The sequence below is a fragment of the Octopus sinensis genome, linkage group LG11 (assembly GCF_006345805.1).
Source record: "Octopus sinensis linkage group LG11, ASM634580v1, whole genome shotgun sequence".
Classification (NCBI taxonomy): domain Eukaryota; kingdom Metazoa; phylum Mollusca; class Cephalopoda; order Octopoda; family Octopodidae; genus Octopus; species Octopus sinensis.
Genome location: NC_043007.1, coordinates 62,169,043 through 62,188,320, shown reverse-complemented (window position 1 = coordinate 62,188,320; position 19,278 = coordinate 62,169,043).

Genomic DNA, 19,278 nt, shown 5'->3' with positions numbered 1-19,278 from the left:
CCTTCAAAGATAAGTGGAATAAGAGATCCTTTACTTGAAACACAGGTAAGGGTTAGCATCATGGAGGGCATTTGGCTATGAAACAATGCCTCAATACTATATTTATCTAATCCATGCATGGAAAAACAAATGTAAAAGTGAACAGGTATGTGTGCTTATGTCACTTGGTCTTGACATCACATGATAGTTGTAAACAAGTGTCCCCATCTTACAAGTGGTGTCATTTGTTTCTAATCTGTGAAAACATGTGAAACATTACCTCACACAGAAATAAGTGAGGTTTGGCAACAGGAAAGGCATCTGCCCATAGAAAATCTGCCTTGCCTCAGTGAATTCTGTCTGACATGTGCAAAGTTGGAAAAGTGGATATTAAACAAGTTCATTTAATGTCTGTTTTCATGCTTACACGGATTGGAGAGGAACTTGATTGTGGTAAAATTTTACAGCCAGATGTTCTTCATGTCACCAATCCTTACATCTTACAGATTTTTAGTGCCCAGACTATGGAGTAAAAGTGTTGAGTGATCTTAAAGTTTACAAGGAATTTGCTTTTGTTACCTTTATTCAAACCCTGCTCATGATCAGAGATGCACATATTGTTAGCCACTAAGGGTCAAGCAAATCTATGGTATTGAGCAGAATATTTGCTATAGTGACATCTTTGCTTCAGCAACTCAGTGCTGAATCAGTTGGAAATGAATGGAAAATAGGTCAGAAAATAGGTGACAAAAGCAAAGTTTGAAGGGAATAGTAGTAATTTCCTTTGATTTCTAGATAGAAGCATATAGGAAATAACACACTTATTGACCAAAGTAAAAAATAAAAAAGAATTTTTGTTACAGTGTTATCAATATTCATGCACATTTGTGTACACATACAAATGCACATACAGATCTGGGTGGTAGACTAATTCAATCACCTGGCTTAACACCACCCCTTGTGCTTCGGGTGTCACTAGTGGAATTTACTCTGTTGCAAGTATTTAGGCCAAGTCTCCAGCTTGGGGGTACCTTCACCATTCTTTCTCACCGGTTTCAGAAACCCCATTAAGTGTCATGAGTATTCCCTTCTCTCTTGACTAAAAGATTAAAGGAATAACAAAAGAAAGCAGGTTTCCTGCTACTAAATTCACAAGTCCCGTAAAAGAACTGAGAAAGTTGGGCCTCCAATCAGGCATTTCACAATACCTTTAAAGCCAGGAACTTTTTAGCATACCCTCATAGTAGATACTTGAGCTACTGTGTCTTGTGTTTGCACTTAATTTCTGTAGAATTAATTTAGATTTTAACCTGGAAATTGATAAAATAAGCAACCTCATGTAGTTTCATTAAAATGAATTAACTATACTGTTATTTTGTAAAAACTGCCAAACTTCTGTCTCAAAAAAATTATCTAAATATGTTAGCTTTTACATGAAGCTTTCGAAAAAAGAATAATCTTCCCTGTTGAGAATAGGATTTGCTGTTTATTTTCTTTTCAGGTTTTGTCCATGAAATAATGAATCAAAACATTGTAACTTGTCATACTTGACCTTTATCTGAAATCTGTTTCCAGATTTCATATTTGTTCTTTAGGTCACCCCTTCCCATTGCCTTTGATAAAGAAAAATTCTCTCATGATACTTATCATTGTCATTTGTAGCTTTATATATATATATATATATATATATATATTTATAAAACACTATGGGCTTCTTTCAGTATCTGTTTACCAAATCAGCCTGAGGCTACATTGGAAGACACATACCCAAGGTGCAACACAGAGGGACTGAAACCAGAACCATGTAGTTGGGAAGCAAACTTCTTACCACACAGCTGCTCCTATATATATATATATATATATACACACACACACACGCAATTCGTTCAAATAGTATCTGACTTTATTTTTTTCTGCTAAACTAATGCCATGTGCAAAATGCTTTGGGTGAGAAGTGATGCTACCCTCCCTGTATATGCACGAAAATTTTCATACTAGTAAGCTGTGTTGCTTCCTGGTTGTTATGCCCAGAGTACAGATGTGTGTAGTTGAAAGGCAGATGTGGAACTTATATACTTAGCTTTCTTTTATCTATCATTTCATTATATGTAAACCTCTCACACTTTATTTTGTCCCCCTCATTCTTTGCCCTGGTGGAAAATAAATTGTCAGCACACCAGGCAAAGTGCTTAGTGGTATTTCGTCCATCTTTACATTCCAAGTTCAAATTCTGCTGAGGTTGGCTTTGCTTTTCATCTTTTCAGACTCAATAAAATAAGTACCAGTTGAACACTGGAGTCGATGTAATCGACTTACTTACTTCTCTGAAATTGGTGTCCTTATGCTAAAATTTGAAGCCAATAAGGCAGCAAGCTGGCAGGATTATTAGCATGGTGGGTGAAATGCTTAGCAGTATTTTGTCCATCTTCACATTCTGGGTCCAAATTCTGCCAAGGTTGACTTTGCCTATCATCCTTCTGGGGTTGATGAAATAAGTACCAGCTGAGCATCGGGTGGGGGAGTGATATAATCGATTTACCCTTTCCCCCAAAATTGTTGGTCTTGTGCCAAAATTTGAAAGCATCATCATTATTATTATTATTATTATTATTATCATTATAGATGTTGCACAGTATACAATATTGTGAGGTTGTTGATTAAAGATATTGTGTCTACCAGGGGTTTGTACTGTTTGTCAAGTCACGAGGGACCTCAGACAGACAGTACTTTATGCAATATGTGTACAGTTCAAAATAATGCTGACTTTTGCAAGACACCTAAATTGTAGGGTTTTCTAAAGTTTTCTGATGTTTTGTCAGATTGGGTGGAATCGAACCCAATGCTCCGATGACAATAGTGATAACCTCTATGTTGGCTCTCGTAGCTGCCACAGCTTAGCGATCTCAATTCTCAGGTCTCCATATTTAACCTTTTCTCTTTCTTGCATGATGATATGTTGATCCCCTGGCACTGTCATGTCAATTATTAGGCACTCTTGTTTGTCCCTCCTAAAAGTTACTGTTGTGAATTCCCCCTTGTTTTTCAAAAAAACCCACCAAATTACAAAATAGGTGAAAGTTTTGCGCAGAAAGAATATAAGCATAGACTCAACAAGGTAGCCTAAAATCTCCACTGGTTACTATGCCATAAGTATGGATATGGTTATGGGTGCTTGGTACCAACATACACCAGAAAAGGAAATGGACAAAAAGGGGAAGGCAAAAATCCTCTGGGACTTTGACTACCAAACAAATAAGGTATTAAATCACCGAAGTCCCAGAGGATTTTTGCCTTCCCCCTTTTGTCCATTTCCTTTTCTGGTGTATGTTGGTACCAAGCACCCATAACCATATCCATACTTATGGCATAGTAGCCAGTGGAGATTTTAGGCTACCTTGTTGAGTCTATGCTTATATTCTTTCTGTGCAAAACTTTCACAAGCACTAATAATGTGAGTCATGCTTTTGACCCTCTTCCCACACATTCTGCAGAAGTCCATTGCACTTGTATTGTATTTTTTCACTGAGCTGGTATTCAATGCCTGGTCCCGGGCAGCGATGATTAGGCTTTCAGTATTCTTTTTTAGGTCACCTTTTTGAAGCCACCTCCATAATGCTTCCTGATCAGTGGTAGCTTGTATATAGGCCCTGCGGAATTGCAGCACCCCCTATTTCCACTTGATATTATCGATAGCATTCAATATAATGAGTCCTTTTTTTAAAATTCTTTCTTTATATTTGTACATTATATAATCCTTAAACTTAATGTCAGTAGTCATCCCCTAGTTTATGAAAAAAATACAAAAATCCTTGTATAGAACTGTGCGCTTCACAGTTCCAGCATCATGGTGTTTGGCTGTTGTGCGCATACTCACATGTCCGAGATAGGAAACATCATGCTAGAGAGAGTCAGCACTGTCATCCATTCAGTGTCAGTGAAAGGCAGTGTTTCTTTTTGACACCACATGTGCTGTGCTTAAAAGCGTGTTTATATTTTTGAATGTGATAAAGTGTAGAATTAGATTATTACCTTGCTTCCAGTTCAAGTGTTGCTGTCTGGATTTGAAAAATAGGGCAAATTTTCCCCCCCTTATTTTGTGATTTTGGGGAGGATTTTTGAAAAACAACGGGAAATTCACGGCAGTATTCAGTGAACAAATTAAACACACTACTTGACAGTGGCTAAAACATGAACCGATCAAGTTTATGTATAAATATTCTTTTTATATGTTTGTTTCCTTTTACACAATATTAAAACAATGGCTAAAAATTTTCTGAGGCAGCACCCTCATTAATTTTATCTACAAGCTGCCACTGTTCCTGATCTTTTAATTTGATATTGTTATTATTTTTATTATTATTGTTGTTCTTGTTGTTATGTAACCCTCTCAGAAAGCCTTTACAGAAATTTATTGAGGTAAATTAGTAGGTTGTTAAGTATGAAATTTGTAGTACGGTATATGGTAAACTTTGACAGCCGCTCATTTTGTGCCATTATTATATTTTGACAATCTTTATCTTTTTGTTAGAAAGCCGACACATCTATTTATTTATCCTAACTCATTTTGCACTTTATAAAGTATTTATAAATCATTTTTTGCTGTTTTTGTTTAGAGATGGATAAGTCAGAAATTCATATAGTTTTGAAATATGAGTTCTTTCTTGGAAATACAGTATCACAGACAGCTCGGAATATTAATGGAGTATTTCATTCTAATGTTATTACTCAGCAGACAGTATCAAATTGGTTTGCAAAATTTTGTTCCGGTAACTTTGACTTCACAAACGAGCAAGCAGTCGACCAGAAACTAAGGTGGATAATGACGAACTGAAAGCCACTGTTGGGTCAGATCCATCTCAAAGTGCCTGTGAATTATTATTGTTGTTTGGTGTTAGCAAGCAAACAATATTGACTCACCTAGTTCAAATCGGTAAAGTGAAAAAGTTAGATAAGTGGGTTCCACATGAACTCAATGAAAATCAGAAACAGCAATGTTTTGAAGCCTGCATTATGCTACTTTCTTGTCACAAAAATGAATCATTTTTGAATCGTATTGTAACATGTGATGAGAAATAGATCCAATACAACAACCGTAAATGTTCAGCACTATAGTTGGACAAAGTCAAGCCACCAAAACACAGTTCAAAAAGCAAAATTTATGAAAAGAAGCTGATGGTGTGTGTTTGGTGGTCTGGCGCAAGTGTGATCCATTATGATTTCATTAAACCTGGCTCATCAATCACAGCCAAAGTATACTGCAGCCAACTGGACCAAATGATGCAGAAACTTACAAAAAAACAGCCTAGATTAGTTAACAGATCCACTCTTATTTTATTGCAAGACATCAGACCACACATCACAAAAATGATATGGGCGAAATTACAAGAGTTGGAGTTGGAAGTTCTCCATCATCCACCATTGACTACCACTTCTTCCAGAATTTGGATAACTTTTTGATAGGAAAAAAATTTAATTTCGACAATGCTGTAAAACAGGCCTTCCAAAATTTTATTGACTCTAGATCGCCAGGATGGACAAACAACTGCTGAAATGGCAAAAGTGTGTTGACAATATGGGTGCATTCTTTGATGAATAAAACTATTCCTTGTATTTATAAAACATTAGCAGACTTTCTTTCTTTTCTATAAATTTCATACTTGACGACCTAATATGTAGGTTTCAAACAAGCAGATTCATCCCATGTTTATAGACAGTTCTGTGCTTGTCTACTGATATCACCTTCCTTCATTGGCTGCATTCCAGTGCTCTTTTCCCTCATGATCTCCATGTGTAACCACAAGACTTACCTAGGAATTTGATATTCATTAGATAACATTAATAACACATTGCTCAAATTTAATAATTGCTGCAACACTAAACGACTTTAAGATACAAATTGGTACTTAATGCTATTATCACAATTATTATCGTGGCTGTTGTTATTGTTATTGTTGTTGTTATTATTATTATTATTATTATTATTATTATTATTATTATTATTATTACTCTGCTGAGGTTGACTTTGCCTTTCATCCTTCTGTGGGTTGAGAAATTAAGTAACAGTTGCATACTGGGATTGATCTAATCAACTGGTCTCTTCCACCAAAATTTCAGGCCTTGTGCCTATAGTAGAATGGATTATTATTATTATTGTTATTAAATTTGCAAGCCAGCAGAATTGTTAGCACTCTGGGAAAGATGCCTAGCAGCATTTCGTCCATCTTTATGTTTTGAGTTCAAATTCTGCCGAGGTCACCTCTGCCTCTCATCGTTTCAGGGTTGATAAAATAAATACCAGTCAAGTACTGGGGTTGATGTAATCGACTTATCCCCACCCACCAAATTTCAGGCCTTGTGCTTATAGAAAAGATCATCATCACCACCACCACCACCACCACCACGACGGCGACGGCGACGGCGACGGCGACGACGACGACGACGACGTACAGGGGTCAATGTGGTCAACTAGCTTCTCTTCCAGAATTTCAGTCCTTGTGCCTTGAGTAGAAAGGATTTTTTATGCATTAGTTAAAGGGGCAAGTTGGCAAAACTGTAAGCACATCACATAAAATGCATAGTGGTGTCTCCTTGAGCTGTTTAATTTCTGAGTTCAAATTCCTCCAAAGTCAACTTCGCCTTGCCTTCTTTTATGGTCATAAAATACTAAATATTTGTCAAGTACTGATGTTGATGGTATCGATTACTACCTCTCCCCTCAATATTGCTGTCTTTGTACCTATATAGAAACAATTATTATTGGAAACATGTTGCATTTATATTCATTGTAAAGAGTAACATTTATTGACAGGATTCTGGTTTAAGCATCCCTTCAAATTTTGGAATTTTTAGAAGACTTTTGTGCATTTGTGTTCTATACTCAGGAATTCATACGGTTATGCAAGAAAAAAAATTGCATGTGATTTAAGGACGATTTAGCTGCTGTTACCAGCACGTCCTATGACCACCTTATACTGTCCTCGTTTCTTTGCCACTCTGACATGTATTGATGTATTTCGATATTTTACTCCCGCTAAACATTTTTAAGGGAAGGATGATGCACGAAAGGGTGGTCCACTGCTGGTATTTTGGCCAAATACTCGAACTGACCGTTTTTCAAACTGATTTAAAAAAAAAAATTCGACAAAGTGTGGAAATTTTAACATTTATGGTGAGGAGGAGAGGTTTCAAAATGTTTTTTCCATAATCATATGAATTCCCGTATATAGAACTCAAATTCGCTAGAATTTTCTGAAAATTCCCAAAAAATAAAAAAGTTACGAGGGGTTATACGAGTTGCTTAAACCAGACATCCATCTAATTATCACCTGGCGACGTGTTACATCAAATACAATGTAAAGGGAGATAATTACCAACTCTGTTAAAGGGAGCTAATTAGCAACTCTGTGCAGGAGAATACACTGTAAGGGGAATAATTACCAACTATTTTAATAGCAGCATCTTACATGATGTGTGCTACATGTTCTTATTGACGTCCGTCCTTTTTTGCAAGACGTGTGTCGGTTTTTTAATCTCGCTGCAGCTTTTCAACCAATTGTAAATAGATACACCACTAGCGCCAAATTACCAGTAATTTAGAAATGCGCTTTCAATTTCCAACTACTTTTTCGATATATATATATATTATATATATATATATATATATATATATATATATATATACGACGGGCTTCTTTCGGTTTCCGTCTATCAAATCCACTCACAAGGCTTTGGTCGACCCGAGGCTACAGTAAAAGACACTTGCCCAGGGTACCACGCAGTGGGACTGAATCCGGATCCCACATAGCCACTCCTGCGCGTATTGTATACGATCTCATTCAACTTTTTTTCTTTCAGTCTAGCCCCTTATGTCATGTAGGAGGGTTGTGTTGGCGGTTGATGTCGTTTACTAATACAGAAAGTGTCCTCTTTTTTCAAATATATATTGTTTATAAGAAATGTTTTCCTTTTTATGATGCTACCCTATTAACAACAAAAAATTATCTGTTTGGCAAATAAAAATAGGAATCTGTAATATTCCTTTTTACTATAGCACAAGGCCTAAAATTTTGCGGGAGGGAGTGACCGTAAAGACGGATGGAATGCGGATCTAGGTAGTTTCATTTGCAAAATGCCCCCCACGCACACTTTAATATTGCTCAGATTGCTTTCAATTTTGGTGTATCGATGCAACTTTGAATTTTGATTACGATCAACCAATTACTTTATCTCGTAAATTAAAAGTCTGATGTTACTTGGAGTTAAAGTTGGGATATTTGGATGATTTTAGCCATTCAACAGACAGCGTGGTATTAGCAGCTTGTTAACATGACAACCGCACGCTGTGTTGTGTTTCACTTCACCTGTGTCTTTGCCGTACGTGATCAATAGCGTGAAACGCCGTTTTTTTGACTTGGATGTTAAGTCACTGCAAATATAGCGAAAATTGTTTACGATATTTATACAGTTTCTTGGCATTATGAAGGTGAATGGACAGTAATACCAACCTTCAGGAACTCATTGACTCAGCTGGATTTATGATTTCACTAAATTAATTCTATTCATAAACATTAGGAGTATTTCTTAAACCGTTAGCTTTACACTTCTTTTTCTTGGGACAAATTCTTTGTTGACCAGTGTTATTCTTACGGCGGTTTTCGGTTATTCTGCCTTAAGCTTTCTCTTAGGTTATATTATTTTATTTGGCTTTTCTCTGAGTAAGGGAGAATATAATGATTCAACGTCACTTATACTAAAGTGTTATCATTATACCTAAAACCCTAACTACAGTTATAACGTCATAGAGACATATACGCATGAAACGCTATATTAATGACATGTATGTATATTTTCTTCGTGTCCTTTTAAACCGCTATAAGAAACATAAATTAAAGATTACAGAAATGCATATTTATTTATGCTCAGTTGAAAAACAAACGTGAAGAGAAACATTTTCTTTTAATTAGTTTTTATTATATAAATATAACATTTTATCTTATTTACAGTAGGAAAGAACTTTGTCGTGAAGAAGAACGACTATGAATTCATTAACTAATTTCTTCTTTTCTAACTAATAATTTAACCTACAAATCAAAATAGATTTGTGATTAACTCTAGACATGGCATGAAAATTACCGATGTCTCAAAAGAGTGAGTGTCATGGAGTTGAGTGACTTCCAACAAACACTAAAATTTTTCCCCAAATCCCGGGTTTTTATAACTGCTCAACTTGACTAAAAAGAATCGAAATTCAGGACAAATATTCTTTACGAAACTTTTAGAATCTTTATATGAGCAGTTATATTAACCAATGGGAAAAAACGAAAATGATAATTCTTCGGCAAAGAATATTGCCAATTCGCGCCACATTTCAAAATGGCTAAAATGGTTATTGCTACATTATCGTAGTTTACAAATCCAAGTATGAAAACGTTATTCAACTTTGGAGTTTTGGAGACACACACACACACACACACACACACACACGAATGCATAAATGTACATATAAACTTATATAGGAATACGTACATCTACATGCACTTGTATATTAATGATGTACACAAATACATGACAGGTATACATAATACTGAAATGTGCATAAAGTAAACACATGCAGACATAAATTTTTTTAAAAATAATAAAAACATACAATCAATGAAGAGACAAAAGAATCAGTAAGATGATACAGGTAAGCGATGTGAAAGACAGTGGTGATGGTGGTAGAGGAGAAGGGGGCGAAGTCAAAGGTATTGATGGTGGGGGCGTCAGAAATCTGAATAGTGTGTGTATGGCAGATGCGGTGGCGATAGTGGTGGTACTGTTGTTTATCATGCAGCTTTGCAGTAAGTTCCAAGTCGACAAATTATATCATTGTTTTGATGAAAATGGTTCGTTGCTTGAAAGCTATTGTTCAAGTTTAATAAAATTTAATATGTACTCAATGCATGAAATGTCATTGTTGGGCCAAAGGCCTAATAAAGAGCCCTCCACAGGAGCTAGCTTAAAATGCAGTATCACAGAAGTATGTTTCAAAGGGACTGCCTGTCTGTGTTACTATTCATACTTTCAGTAAGCCCCTTGTCATTTATGTTGTGGAAATATGAACGGTATTTCACTGGTTCACAAGGAAACAATGAACATTACAAACTGCTTCTTTGTGGATACTTGAAATTGTATGCCAAGAATATACATGAGATGAAAAATGCCTTGACCTGGTTACATCATTCTCAAATGACATAGGGTTGGAGTTTGGTCTAGATAAATATTGCTATATAGTTGTAAAAAGAGGGAAAACTGTAAACCAGATTATCAACATCTCCATTGATGACTTTACTGTTTCTAATATATTTGATGAGGAATGTTACAGGTACCTAGGAGTTGACGAAAACACATCTTACGATGATACCTGTAGCAAGGCACATGTCACTAAAGAATATAAAAAGTTAAGAAAAATATGGACCTTGAAACTCACTACAATGTATTTGCAGTACCAGTACTCATAACAACATTTGGGCTACTTGATTGGACATATGATGTGAAAACCCGGAAAATATTGCCTAGCACAAATAATTTTCATATCAACAGCGACGTGGTCCGCCTCCACAAAAAAAGGGAGGAAGAGGCTTAACATTGATCCAGGTTGCCTTTGAATATCATATCATATCCCATCGGCAATATCTTTTAATCAGCAAGTGTTGAAGTGAATCCCTTGACCAAGTTTGCATACACGAAGCAGATAACTTCATGAAACTTGGAAAGCAGCTCCTTGAGCAGCATTCCTTGTCTGATAACCTTGAACATATGCCCAAAGAAGTCACACGACTCTACTGCAACGTATCAAATGAAAGGGTGAGTGCATATCATCAGAAGACCATGCATGGATATGTTAGCAAATAGCTCAAGGATAACAGTAACATTGAATATGAAAATAGTTTGTCATGGACCAACAATTGGATCACAAACTCTGGCTTTGAAGGGTTGCGTTTGCAATCCAGAAACAGGATACGGCAACCAAATACCTAATGTACAAAAGGGACAGAGACACAGGAAAAATACCAAAATATGATAACTGACGCAGACTTTGTGGAGTTAACACCGAAGATATTACCCACATCATAATCACTTGTCCAAAAATGTCATCGCGTATAATCTACCGATGAAACATGATGTTGTAGCGAAGACAATTGCTGTTTCTGATTTTCCTTGAGTTCATGCGGAACCCACTTATCCAACTTTTTCACTTTATCAATTTGAACTAGGCGAGTCAGTATTGTTTGTTTGCTAAAGTTAAAGTTTTAGGGTTAGAGTTACGGAAAAAAAATGAAGAAATTGGAGGGGTAGGGGTAGGGGGCAAAAAAATCTTTCCGAAAATAGTAGCTGAAAACAGAAAAAAAAACTAAAAGCAGTAGAAATGCATGAACGATTTTGGTGGTGCCATGAAGTACACATGTTTCAGATACACTCGTTTATACATACAAACGTAACTGAGATGAAATATGTCATAAATAACAGTGACAAACGAAATATACACCGCCGGAAGTTGTTGTTGACAAACAACGGCAGTAATTTTATTCAGCTGAATACATGTTATTGATTGGTTGAAATTACCGAAATACGACTACTTTAACACGAAATAACTTCGTAAATATAAACTTTTCTCAAAAACGCTAGGAGTAAAAGATGTTTTATATGACATTCTACCAGTGTCCGAAGTTTGAAAGTGTTTAGTTACAAAAAAATTATTTTCTAAATCTGCCGGTCAAAAGGTAAAGATCTCTGTCCTGCTCTTATTACCAATTTTGACCCTCCGCAAAATCCCAAATTTTATTTAATTTGCTTTGCGGGAGCAACTGCTTTATCGAAGGCGTATCTTGTCGCGAATTGCTCGAAATACGGATTAGAAAATCAGCCGATAACTGATGAAGGGCCGTTCTTTATGCTGCTTGTCTTGTTTTCCATGTTTCTTTTGTTGTTCTCAAAAAGTTCATATTCTATGTATTTGCATTTCGTATTGCATGTTGTTTTCATTTTTCATTTGTTTACGTTCTGTGACGTCCTGTGCCCACATATGCATATGTATATACATATATATGTAAGTATGTACATATATGTATGTATAAATGCATATATATATTATTTATATTATTATATACGGTTATCGATTCGTTTTGCAACTTTTCTGATCTGAAATCGTGTGTTGAAACAGATATCGTTGCATTTCGACTCTTAGACAGATTACAGCCGCTACACACATAACAGTAGACAAACCGAGCCTTAACAGAAAACATGAATCAAACAATAACACCCACCACCGCACCACATGACTAAAGACAGTAGGGATGTGAAGAGAGAGGGAAAGAGAAAAGAAAAAACCCGTAAATAATACACAGAAATTTATAGGGTAATACACACAGAGATATATATGCACTTATCTGTGACACTTATGGGAAATAGAAATAGATGTATAAAAGATAAGTAAATAAATTAATATATAAATAGCTAAATAAATAAATATATAAATATATCTGCCATATTCTTGTGATAAATGTAAGACAGAGATAGATAAAATAATAAATAAAACTATATAAAAGGTATGGATACATACGAAGCGAACCCATACACACACACATACATGAAGAAAAGCACTGGGTGGTTAAAAACTGGCCACAAAGGAGACAATTGTCACCTGAATAAAAAAAAAAAAAACATTCTGCACGAGCTCTTGATTGAACCTACAAAATTACTGCGATCATCTTTGCACATCAATCTAAGTATGATGAAACAGTTTGTTACATCTTTGCCTGCAGATGGATTATGTTTGCAGTATCTCTCAAAACAAATTTCCAAATATAACCAGTGAGAAAATTAAAGCAGGAATATTTTTTTGTCCAGATTATGAAAAATCCATGAATGGATCTCAAAAACAGGCATGGGTGAGCTTCAGATGTGTTGTCGAGAACGTTTTTGGAAACAATAAGTGTTCAATTACAAAGTCATAGTTGATACCATGATGTAAAACTTCAAAAAGCTTGGGTGCAACATGAGTGCTACAATTCACTTTCTTCACTCGACTATTTCCCGGGGTATCTTGGCAATCTAAATGAAGAGCACGGTGAGAGTTTCACACTTTCAATTTCAACCAAAATTACAAAGTTCTGCATTACGAGAGTGGCGATGTGTGAATAATGAAAGTAATGTTTCTCCGAATTAGTCACATCTATATTAAAATAAAACAAGCTGCTTATATATATATTGGGGTATCCCATAAGTAATGCGGTTTTTTCAATTGTATGAACTAAAAGTCGAAGGGGGAGGGGATAAACTACCCGCATCAACTTGCTATAAAAACAGGTAGTAATTTTACCTTGTCTTTATTCTTAGTGCAAGTTTTGAAGAGTGCCGTTCAATTTTAACAATTATCTTTTCAAATCTATAGTGGAAGTGACAAAAGAGCATATTCGGCATATTTTGCTTTATGAGTTCAATAAAGGCAAGAATGCAATGGAAAGTGCTAGGGTTACTAATGCAGTATATGGAGATCGGACAATAAGCGTAACCCAGTCTCAGCTGTGGTTCCAGAAATTCCGAACTGGAAACTACAGCCTAGAAGACGAGCCTCACCCTGGAAGATCTGTAGAGCTCGATGAGAACATCCTGCAAATCCCGGTGGAACAAATCCCATCGTAACTGTTGAGGAGCTATCAGAGAAGCTTGGATTTGGTCATTCAACCATTCATCGATACCAGCGCCAGAAGAAAAACGATCATCTTTGGTTTCAAGACGAAAGGTGTTCTTCCATCAGGATAATGCTCGGCCACATACAGCGAGGATGGCATTCTAAAGGTTGGAGCGATTTCAATGGGAAACGATGTCCCACCAACCATAATAGCCGGACATTGTCCCATCTGATTATCATTTCTTCCGCAGTCTTCAAAATAATTTGGACGTAAAAAATATGAAGTCTGTAGACGAGGTCAGAACAGTAGTGGAGCTGTTAAAAAAGGATACCAAATGGTTTTAGTAAAAAAAAAATGTCAGAAAGGATTTGAGGAACTAAAAAGCATGTTAACTTCAGACTTGTCACTTACACACTTCGATCCGAAGTTGGAAATGATAATGCCAACATATGTTAATGAGAAGGGGATAGGTACCGTACTCCTATACAAAAGTGAACATGGTAGCCAAAAGTCATAGATCACGCATCAAGGATGCTATTGCCAGCGGAAAAAATTATAGCCAAATTGAAAAAGAGGCATTTGCGATTATATTTGTTCTATATAAGTTCTACAGGTTTATACATGGTAGACGGTTTAGACTACAAACAGACCATCACCCGTTGCTAAAGATTTATGTATCCAAGAAAGGAATCCCAGTACATACAGCAAACAGGTTGCAGAGATGGGGCACCATACTACTAAACTACGACTACGCAATGGAATATTTACCTTTGAAAAAGCTAGGACATGCTGAAAGCCTATCCAGGTTGATACCCAGAAATGGCGAACCATTCGAGGACACAGTAATAGCAGCCCTAAGAGCCGAAGAGGAAATTAAACATATTATGTGGAATATTGTACGAGAGTTAGTAATAACTCTGGAGGAGATAAAGTGATATGCGTCAAAAGATAAGTTCATTCATGAAACAAAAAAAAAACAAACAAACTGTGATGAGCCAAAGAAAACAAAAATAGGTTCGGTTAAAAAAACAGCAATAGGTAAACATATATTCAGCATTCGGCAGCGTACTGATGTATGGCCGAAGGGTAGTTATACCTGAGACTTTACAAAAAAAAATGTCGAAAGAATTCCATATTGGACATCCGGGGATTGCAAGGATGAAAGCGCTTATGCACAGTTATGTGTATTGGCCGAAGATAGACAAGGAAGTTGAAAACATAATATAAGGCTGCAGAAGATGTGCTCTGGCAGCGAAATTGCCAACTCAAAATTGGAAGCCTTGGCCAGAAGTAAAAACTCCATGGTCAAGACTACATATCGATTTTGTGGGCCCGTTAAATGGTTATTATTACTTAGTAGTAATTGACAGTTTTATAAAATGGCCGCAAATTTTTAAGTCCAAAAGACCAACCTCCGAAACGGTAATAATTTTTTTGCACGAATTATTCGCAAGATTTGGCATTCCAGACGTGATAATGGAACACAATTTGTGTCCAATAAATTTAGAAAATTCTGCGATATGTTCACAGTAGAACATAAAAACGATAGCGCCTTACCATCCCAGATCAAATGGACAGTCAGAGCGTTTTGTGGACATTTTTAAAAGAGCTTTGAGAAAAGTAAACAAGGAAATCACAGACGAAGTCGTTCTGTCGCAATTCCTTAGCGTATACGGGTGACACCGAACCCCAATACACCAGTAGGAAGCTCACCAGCAGAACTGATGTTCGCGAGGAGGTGAAATCAGTTTTTGATAAACTGTTACCCGGCGAGGAAAGAAAAAGTACCAGGAAAGAAAATCCAAAATTTTTCAAAATTGGCGATACATGAGGTCGTATAAAAACAGAGAACAATTCTGGGAAGAAGGAAAAATTACAAATTACGTAGGGAAAATGATGTACGGAATTAAAATCAGAAAAGGTATTAAAAAAGACAGAAATCAATTGAAGAAGAGATTCGTAAAAAATGAACCAAACAGATTGGAAGAACCTATGGAATAGCTAGCTGTATGACATTCCAGGTAGCAATTCAAATTTCGCCGAGGTCAACTTTGCCTTTCATCCTTTCGGGGTCGCTAAATTAAGTACCAGTTACGTACTGGGGTCGATCTAATCGACTGACCCCCTCCCCCGAAATTTCAGGCCTTATGCCTAGCGTAGAAAAGAATATCGGAGCTTAAATGTCGTGGCACAGCATCCTATATAATTGTAAATTTTGTTCCGGCTTACTGCTGCACATTCATATACTATGTTCCTTTCTAAACATGATTTATTTAAAACACATTCCCTATCCCCTCTACAGTTACAACCGACCCTGTCCTTCCTATTATCACTATTGTCGTTACTATCGTTATCATTACCATCATTATTACTTTCTCTTTATCACAAGTTTTGTTGGAACTCCTGGAGCCTTGCATGCGTAGCGGGCTTGCTACATGCAGCCTACGGTACCATGCTATTCGTTCTTTTCAGCTATCTAATACTTCTTTGTTTATTCTGGTCATGCCAAGGAGGCAAACCTTTTGTAACAGTTCTACTGAGTACTCCATTCCAATTTCTTTTATATTTCTCTTGATGCTATTTGATGCTGTTCTCAAGGACCCAACAATAATTGGCACCATCTTCACCTTCATCATTTTCCAAAGCCGGGTTATTTCGTACTTAAGAGGGTTGTATCTATCTACCTTTTCGCCTTCCTTCTTGACTATTCATGAGTCAAAGTGGCACGCAACATCAACTATATAGCGTATGTGGTGCACCTTGTCCACCACCACTAGGTCCGGTCTGTTATGCTCAAGCACCTGATCTGTTTGGATTGGGAAATCCCAGAGGATTTTGTTCGTCTCCGACTCTGCCACTCTCTGCGGTTTGTACTCATACCATGTCTTGCCTCTCTCTAGCCCCCACTTTTCGTACATTTTCCAGTGTAACACTTTCGATACCTGGTCATGTTGCCACAACTTGTAGTGGTTTTGGCAAGTCTAGGGCATTCGTTCATGATATGGGCAATGGTTTCATCCACTCTATTGCAGATGCAGCACAGAGAGACACTTGCTCATTCCTAAGGTTGACCTTCTAGTTCGTGGCCAAAGATTGGTCTTGCGATGCCAGTAGAGTGCTCTCGATCTCTTTTTTTCAGGGTTCCTTTCTTCAACCAATCCCACCTGTTTTTTTCAGCAGCTTCTGTTGTGGCTACATGGAATTGATTGTGTAGTCCCTTCTTGCGTAATTCTTCTTCATGTCCTTTTTGTACTTCTTCCTTTGTTTTCCCTTTTTCTCTGCTCTCAATACTCCCTTGTTCCTAACTGTCACTAGCAAGGTTTCATTACTTTGGGATAGGTATCTCATTAAGCTCTCCTCCACTTGCTCTCTTCATGTACAGGCGATCAGTGTCTGCACGTCGATGATGGGCTCCATGCATAGTTAGATTTCTTGGCTTCTTGTCCATCTCCTTTACCTCCTCCTCTGTCCACTTCAGGATTCTATTGCCATACCGAACTACTGCGACTACGCACGAGCTTATTGCCGAAATTATGTTTCTGGCATTCAGACTCGAAGCCAATATTTTCCTCTCTCACCGCAAGTACTCTCTTTTTGTCTTTTCCTTCATGTCATGGTGTTTGATTCCATCTGCCTCAAGTATTCCCAGGCATTTATAAATGGATTTTAGTTGAATTGCCTTCATCATTTCACCATTTGGCAACGATATGCCTTCTGTATTAACAAGCTTTCTTCGTCTCATCACCATCGTAGCACATTTTGAGAGTCCAAACTCCATCTTAATATAATTGGAGAAAATCCGCACAGACTGGACTAAGCTGTCCAGTTCTGCCTCAGCTTTTGTGAATAGCTTCAAGTCGTCCATGAATAGCAAGTGGTCCACTTTTTCCCTACCTCTTCCCAGATGATACCCCATTATTATTATTATTATTATTATTATTATTATTATTATTATTATTATTATTATTATTATTATTATTTATTATTATTATTATTATTTTATTATTATTATTATTATTATTATTATATTATTATTATTATTATTATTATTCAGTAGTTTTATTTTTATAGCGTGCTTTCACTTCACTACCGAGCGCAGCTCTGTGTGCCTTGGGTATGTGCTGTGATTTGTTGTGATGCTCTGATGGTTATTGTATGGAAAGTGTTCTGCGTAGGATGTGTGCAGTGCCTAGTAGTGCAATTTTCTGTATGTTATATGTGTTTGTAAGTCCTGGTGTTTTTGTTATGTATTTGTCTGAATATTTTTTTAACATGCCTAATGCACCTACTATGATAGGAATTGTTTCTGTTTTCAGATTCCACATTTATTATTATTATTATTATTATTATTATTACTATTTTTTTCTTCTTTCAAATTTGCTTCCATTTCTTGCCGAGTGTCTTCCCGACCCCTAGGGCAAAGAAACTCATAGTATACATTGGTAGGCCATTAAACCAAACTCAATAGTTCGTTCATTTAAAAAAAATTGTTTTTTAAAGTTAAATTAAAATACATGAGCAGCAACAGTTCTCACATCGACAATGCTCTTCTCAATACGTGTGATGTACCAGTTAAGACAATCTTTTGCACTTCTTGCAGGGATGGTAAGCCAGGGATCATTCTCATATAATTTTCGGTTCCCTTCTTGATCATTCCTAGTACTCCTACGATCACTGGTATTGTAACCGCCTTGAGATGCCACATTTTCTCAATTTCAATGAGTAGGTCTTTATATTTTCTGAGCTTGTCAAACTCTTTCGCTGAGATATTATGATCACAGGGGATGCTCATGTCGATCAATAAGCAAACTTTATTGTTTTGGTCTTTCACAACAATATCTGGTTTATTGGCCTTGATGGTTCGGTCTGTATGTACTGGAAAGTCCCACAGAATGGTTACATTTTCTCCTTCAGTTACAGCCTCAGGGTGGTGATTATACCACTTGTCAGCAGTTTTGATATTGTAATGCCGACTTATTAGCCAGTGGAGATATTGGCCAACTCTGTCATGTCTTAATTTATACTCCACTGGTGCTAAGACTTTACATCCAGAGATTAGGTGGTCCACTGTTTCAATCATGTCGTTGCAGAATCGGCATTTTGGGTCTGCTCCATTTTTCATCACATTGGCCTGGTAGTTCCGGGTTATTATTTTATTATTATTATTATTATTATTATTATTATTATTATTATTATTATTATTATTATTATTATTATTATTATTATTGTTATTATTATTGTTATTATTATTATTATTGTTGTTGCCTTTGCTTAGCTTCTAACGCTTGAGATGTACTACAGTGTCATCTGTTCAGTACCAGTGAACTAAGGTAACTCCTTTTACTTTTCGAGTACCTTCTGGAGTATTCGAGCGGTTCCAAGCAGTGCTGTTTTCTGCAAGTGCTCCACCCTTATTGCAGCCCCTATTTGTTCCACGTACTTCTCGAGATTTTTGCTCACTGTTCCTAGGGCTCCGACAATTATTGGTACTACTATTACTTTTTTCATCGACCACAACTGCTTAACTTCTCAAGCTAACCTGTCATATCTCTCAACTTTTCTTTCTTCCTTATTGCATATCTTGTTGTTGTTGATGTTATTATCATCATCATCATCATCATTACCG